Source organism: Hipposideros armiger, unplaced genomic scaffold (assembly GCF_001890085.2).
Source record: "Hipposideros armiger isolate ML-2016 unplaced genomic scaffold, ASM189008v1 scaffold_561, whole genome shotgun sequence".
NCBI classification, from domain to species: Eukaryota; Metazoa; Chordata; class Mammalia; order Chiroptera; family Hipposideridae; genus Hipposideros; species Hipposideros armiger.
The window spans coordinates 137,687-144,174 of record NW_017731911.1 but is presented as its reverse complement, the minus strand read 5'-3'; the positions used below and the strand labels follow the sequence as shown (position 1 = coordinate 144,174).

Below are 6,488 nucleotides of genomic sequence, written 5' to 3'. Positions count from 1 at the left end.
GCAGCCCACTGCAGCCCCACTGCAGTCTACACCGTCGCTGGCGACTCATGGCTGCTCAGCTCCAGGTCGAGCTGTTGTTCACCATCTTAGCTGTAGAGGGCGCAGTGTCACTAGCCCATGCGGGATCCGAACCGGCGGCCCTGCTGCTCAGAGCTGTCGCTCCCAAGCCAACTCTTAACCAACGAGCCACTTGGCGGGACCCGTGTAGTTGTTTTAAAACATCTGCATATTCTTTGACACATCTCCCACCATTTCTTGAGTACAGACTGTCCTTCATGACTTTATTCTAGTGAAGAAAATGTGGCAGAAGTTATGCTTTTTGACTTATGAGTGTAGGTCGTAAAAGGCCATGGGGCTCTGCCTGACTCTCTCAGGATGCCTCCATGCTCTGAGAAAACCAAGCGCTTACAAGGAAAGGCCACTTGTAGGCATTCCAGCCACAGCCTCAGCTAAGGTCTGAACCCACAGCCAGTATCAACCACTAAACATGCAAGCGAGTCTTTGAAGCTTGAAACTGCCCCAGCTAATGCTGAGTGGAGTAGGCACAAGCTGTCCCTGCCCAAACGGTAGATTCTTGAACAAAATAAATATTGTAGTTGTTTTAAGTCACTAAGTTTTGGGATGTTTTGTTACACAACAACACATAACTAGAACCCCATGAGATGGAAAAATCATAACTTAGTGGTGCCTGGGTCTCAGGTCCCACTTGGGGATTTTTCCTAAATATCTTCCATACTTCCATAATACTCACCCATATACTTATTCAATAAATGTTTATCGAATGCCCACAAAGTATCTGGCAGTGTTCTGGATGTGGAAAATAGAGAGATGATGAGACTCTTAAAGTTACAAGTCTAGTGTCATAAATGAGTGACTTTAAGTCAATCAACAAGCGCATGCTCGTGCCTTGTATTTACTTATGACTTGGGTGTCATTCATGTCTGACAACATTTTAGCCTGCTGCTTGGAATGTGTATACTGTTCACAGATGGTATATACGGTTCACAGAGAAAGCTGAACCACTCATCTCTAATTACATTTCCATCTTTAGAAGGATGCTCTGAAAAATGTAGAGCTATTAGGAGGGACCTAAGGGATTCTCTATGACTGTCAACCTGGAGGTGGGGGATCCTTTGGAGATTGCCATGGGACTCCAACCCTCAGGCCTGTTCAGTTTGACATATTTTTCCCCAGGGACTTGAATAGGGATGTAGATAGAATGCTGACAATAATAGGATGCAAGTCTGTAAACGCCAAAGCAAGCTGGATTCAGTGGAGAAATGGACAAAATATGATGAGATGAATCTGCTATGGACAGATACGGAGCCTTCTTGGCCTGGCCATAAACCCTACAAGGACAGGGAGACATGATTACTGTGCTCAAGTGGCAGTGAGATCTGTGGCTCTGTGATTAGGAAGAAAGAGTTCCGTCCAGATTTCCTTTGACTCTAAGGAAGACATTCACTCTTGCTTCAGGGCCTTTGCCCTTGCTGAGATGCTCACGTGAGATGCCCGGCTTAGTCTAGATATTCACACTGTGCACCTTTTTATTTCATTTAGAAAGCTGCCTAAGTCTCCTCTCCTCAGAGAACCCTCCTTGGCCACCCAAGAAGACCAGCTCTGTCTCATTTACCACTGTATCCCCAGCACCAAAGGCAATGCCTGAAATACTGAAATATTGATTGAGCAGTAAGTGCTCAATCAATATTGTTTGAACAGAGGCATAAAATTCCTAATCAAAATGGAATGAGCTCCTTTGGGGTGGGTGTTGAGTTCCCTGTCATTGGAGACATTCAATGAGAAGTGGATAGCCAAGTACGTGGATGGCTATAGAGATGGTTCAGGCCGTGGGCTCCAGAGTAGGCTCACAAGTGAACGAAGCTGCCTCTCCCTAGATGACTTCCCTGGTCCTTCTCTTGCTGTCATTCCAGTTGTGAAACAGACTCCTTTTGTGTGCCAGTTTTGCCAGCCTGAAAATAGCTGTGTGACTCTCACATAAAAGAGCTTCGGGAAGCAAAGAAATCAGGATGTGACCTCTGCATTTTCCATGCCATCAAAATGTGATTTCTCTTTGTAGGTCATGGAGTTTAAGGACTCATCTAAGGTAAAATTGGTAAGAAAGTAAAGCGGGCCTTTGAGGTTCAGTGTCAGTAATGATTGTTCTGCTTTGTAGATGTGTGGATGAACCCCTAAATAAACCTTGGCGGTTTCTTAGGTTGCCCACGTGGCTAATAGCCACATGTACATGAAGATATTATTGTTTCAGTTTTCTCCTCTGGTGCTAGAATAGCAATAATGATGACAACTAACATTATTGAGCAGTTCCTGTGTTCCAGACCCTGGGTTATGGACTTTATACGTTATTATCTCACTTCATCCTCTCCAAAATAGTGTAAAATGGTGCTATTTTTTATCATGTCTGATTTATAGCATAGGATCTGAGGCTTGGTTAAGGTCACACAGATGGTAATTGGCACTGCTGGAACTTGAATCCAGGTCTGGCTGATTCAAAACCCTGAGCTCCTAATCATTGCACCATCCTTGCTGAGATCTTGCTTCAGGGTTTGAGAACTGGCAGCCTGGATTCAGCTGGCATTATGTGTTTTCTTTGGCCACATGAAATTTAACAAAAAACTTCAGCCAATACACAAACATTGGAAGATTTCCAAATCAAAGATCTAGCAACACTGGGTCTGTATTTTTTCATGGCAACACCGTGATTAGCAGCCGCCCCCTTGAAATGGGGTATGTCTTCTTCACGTTACTGGATTCTCCACCACCCCCTAGTGTCTTCCCAGCATGGAGACTAGTGTCAGTTGCCATGTACTGATGTTTATTTACACTAGAGAAATATTTCTTGTCCCCAGGTCTCTATCTGTGGAGGTCAAGATGGCCCCCAATGACCCCTGCCTCTTGTTCCCACCCATGTGTAGTCACCCCCTCTATTGTACCAGGGATGTCTGTGTGACCAGTGGCATATGGCAGAGGAAATAGTATGTCATTTCTGAGATTAAGTTATGAAAGACTAATTTTCATTTTGGTGCCTGGCTTCATCTCTCTCTTAGATCTCTTGTTCTGGGGGATACCAGCTGCCATGTGAACAGTTCTACAGAGAGGCCCACGTGGTGAGGAGGTCAAGTCTTTGGCCAACAGCCAGTGAGGAGCCGGGGCTTGTCAACAGGTGAGCTCAGCAGTGGAGCCTCTACCCCATTTGAGTCTTCAGATGGCTGCAGCTCTGGCTGACAGTTCCACTGCAACCTCCTGAGAGACCATGAGCCAGAACCCCCTAGCTAAGCCATTCTCAGAAACGGTGAGATAATAAATATTTGTTGTTTTATGTTGCTAAGGTTTGGAGTCATTTTTTGCTCAACAGTAGATAAACAAATTCACTATCAAATGTGGGGAGAATGGATTGATCAAGGGTGCCGTATGATTCCAAAAAAATTAAGAAAGAGGATCTTCATTTGTGGAAGCAAAGACTATTTATATCATTCTGAAACTTGCCGTAGTAAGAGCTATGACTGGCATATGGAAAAGATGAGTAATGACAATCTTAATGAACCAGGCCTGTTTTACTTCTTCACATTGCCTACCTGGCCCTTTTAGGTCTGAGTTTTCCAAGCTTGCTATAAAGTAGTGGTTTTCAAATTGTTCCTGACCTTGATGACCACCCTCCCACCCCTGCCCTTTCCCCCGGAAGAATTGCATTAAAAATACATTTCACATTGTGACCTAGTGCTCACATGAACATACACAAATGAAACAAAAGTTTCACCAGAACAATAACCTCTTCTGTGAGTGATGCACTCTAACCTTCTTTGTTCTATTCTATTCCTTATCATTTTTTTTTTTAAGATTTTATTGGGGAATTGGGGGAGGGAACAGCATTGGGGAATTGGGGAAGGGGAACAGACAAGTTGCTGTCCTTTGGTTCTTCAGTCTAGTTGTGGAGGATGTCACTTCACTGGCCCATGTTGGTATTGTGATTATTGCACTCTTCCCGGCTGAGGCAGATCAGTCACTGGCCATTGGATGGCCGCTCACACCAGCTCTTGGCCGCTCACGCTGGCTGCCGGCTGCTCATGGTAGATGTGTGGATGAACCCCTAAATAAATCTTGGCAGTTGCTTAGGTTGCCCACGTGGCTAACAGCCACATGTAAGAATAATGGGGATCAACTGTATTTTCATGAAAATGTGAATTCAATTAATACAAAATCATGTTAAAATAAATTTCATGTTTTGAGAAAGATATTTTCTTTTAAAATAGTAACATTAGTATTCTAAAGCAAAATAAAAATATTAGTGAATTTCAAAATTGTAAACCAAAATTATTTAAAAACAAAATATTTAAACCTTTTGTAGATGTGATTAAATTCAATTAATTATTTTAGAAAAATTAAACTCTTTGCAGTTCTAGCATTCAATGCCTATCTCATGGCCAATATAAATAATCTGCATTTTGCTTCATATGTGTTATGTTTAGACTGGCATGCACAAATTAAAGAATAATATGAGCTATTTATGACTGCAAAATAGGCCTTAGCTGTCTTATGCAACTGTTGGGAATACTGTGCTAATCTGTAAGTAATTCCTGTAGCTATGGAATTCCTGTGCTAATTTGTGGAGGTACAGACTGTGACAGAAAAAGGAGCAAGAACACAGGCACCTGGTACTACTGGGGATCCTTGTTATGTAAGAATCTATGAGAGGAAAGGGTTGAGTGACAGATGTGCTTAGGTGAGTGCTCTGTCCCTCCAACCACCCCTAAACACAGAAGCATATCATCGGTGGTGCTGGCGGCGGCACAGCCCACAGACCTCTCGTGCATTGAGTTGCAGTCACCCATTGCTTCCAGGATATGAAGCAGAGGGAAGCCTGTGCCAAGGGCCTGCATGGTGTTGTATATCGAGGGAGGTCCTCTAAAGTGCCAGTCTCTCTTGCCTGGGTCTGTGGAACAGACCACTATAAACAATGCTGCAAATGAATTAAAACAAACGAACAAAACCTGTGCAAGTGTCTGTGTCGTGTATGTTCTCACTGTTTCTTTATTTTTGTAGTTTTCACCAATTTTCATTCATTTCTGACTTCTTTTAATTTGCATAAAATTAAATGGCTCCTGCATACTATATTTTTTTATCCTTTTTCTTAAAGAATATGCAAAATTGCCATGTTATTTTTAGTTAATTTGCTCATTTCAGAATTCATATTCTTTTTTTGTCTCTTTTATGCAATGTGTTGCTCTTTGGCTTGCAGCCAAATTTCTATGCTTCCCTTCAGTTAAGCCTTATGAAAAGACAATCACCAGCTCACTGGGGAGGGCATATTAATTTACAACAGCCTAGTAGAAAAGGCTTTTACTTACTATCGTTGCATCTCCAGGAAGGAGTATGGTAGTAACTGTGCTCTCAGGCAAAGCCCCCTTTTCTAATGAAAGTGTGGACATATTTATGAAGCACCTCGGAGAGCTCATGGGGTCAGGGGACCTGGGACCACATGCTGGTACCATTACCTACCAGCCCTGAGTCCCCAGCAGTCACTTCACATCTCTGAACTTCAATTTCCTCATCTAAGACATGGGGATAATAATTGAGCTGTCACGAGGATCAGTGAGACAAGCATGTGAAAGCATTTTGTAGATGAGATGTATTATGTGAGGGGAGCCATTCAACTACTTGGGTTTATTTTTATAATTTCCCTACACTATGCTAATACTCCACTGTAGTATTTTCTAAGCTAGTCTCAGTATTGTTCTATTGTTATCATCTCAGGCCACCCAAAAAATGCTCCCAAGATTAATGTTAATATTTTTCTAAAGAGGTTTCTGGAAATGTTGAAGGACAGGGTCATTTTGAAGGTGGTGATAATGGGTGGAGGAAAATGTCTGAGTCCTGAAATTAAGATCAGATAATATCTGGAATTGATTGGAAAAGGTTTGCCAGGAAGTTGGGGGAAGCTTCCAGATACAGAAGTGGCAGGTATGAGGCCTCGCCCACAGTATTATTAGTCAGCTTGAGCAAAATACCACAAGCTGGGTGGCTTAAACAACAGAAATTTATTTTTCACAGCTCTGGAGGCTAGAACTCCAAAATCAAGGTGTCAGCAGGCTTGGTTTCTTCGGAGGCCTCTCTCCTTGGCTTGCAGATGGCTGCCTTTTTGCTGTGTCCTCACGTGGTTGTCCTGTGCACGCACATCCCTGCTGTCTCTCTGTGTCCAAACCTCCTCCTCTTATAAGGACAGCAGTCAGTCTGGAGCAGGGATGGGCAAACTTTTGAAACGGAAATGCCACCAGGGGTCAGCAAACTGCGGCTCACGAACCACATGCGTCTCTTTGGGTATGTACATGTGGCTCTGAAGTAAAACTGAAAATGAAAATAAAACTATCATCGTTTCATTTATAAATTTTTTTTTTAAAGATTTTTATTAGGGAATTGGGGGGATGGGAACAGTGCTGGGGAATTGGGGAAAGGGGAACAGACAAGTTGCTGTC

General features: G+C 42.9%; 1 long non-coding RNA gene across 2 annotated transcripts in view; it reads left to right on the top strand.

Annotated features, from left to right (window-relative positions):
- The window catches only part of LOC109371321 (uncharacterized), a 14,621-nt gene that overhangs the window by 2,879 nt on the left and 5,254 nt on the right, over nt 1-6,488 (top strand). The window contains exon 2 of one of the 2 annotated variants that reach the window (XR_002121853.1): nt 3,066-3,181. This is a non-coding gene — a long non-coding RNA (uncharacterized LOC109371321). Of the gene's footprint in view, nt 1-3,065; nt 3,311-6,488 lie in introns of both variants that reach the window. The other variant, XR_002121854.1, reaches the window with a different exon arrangement.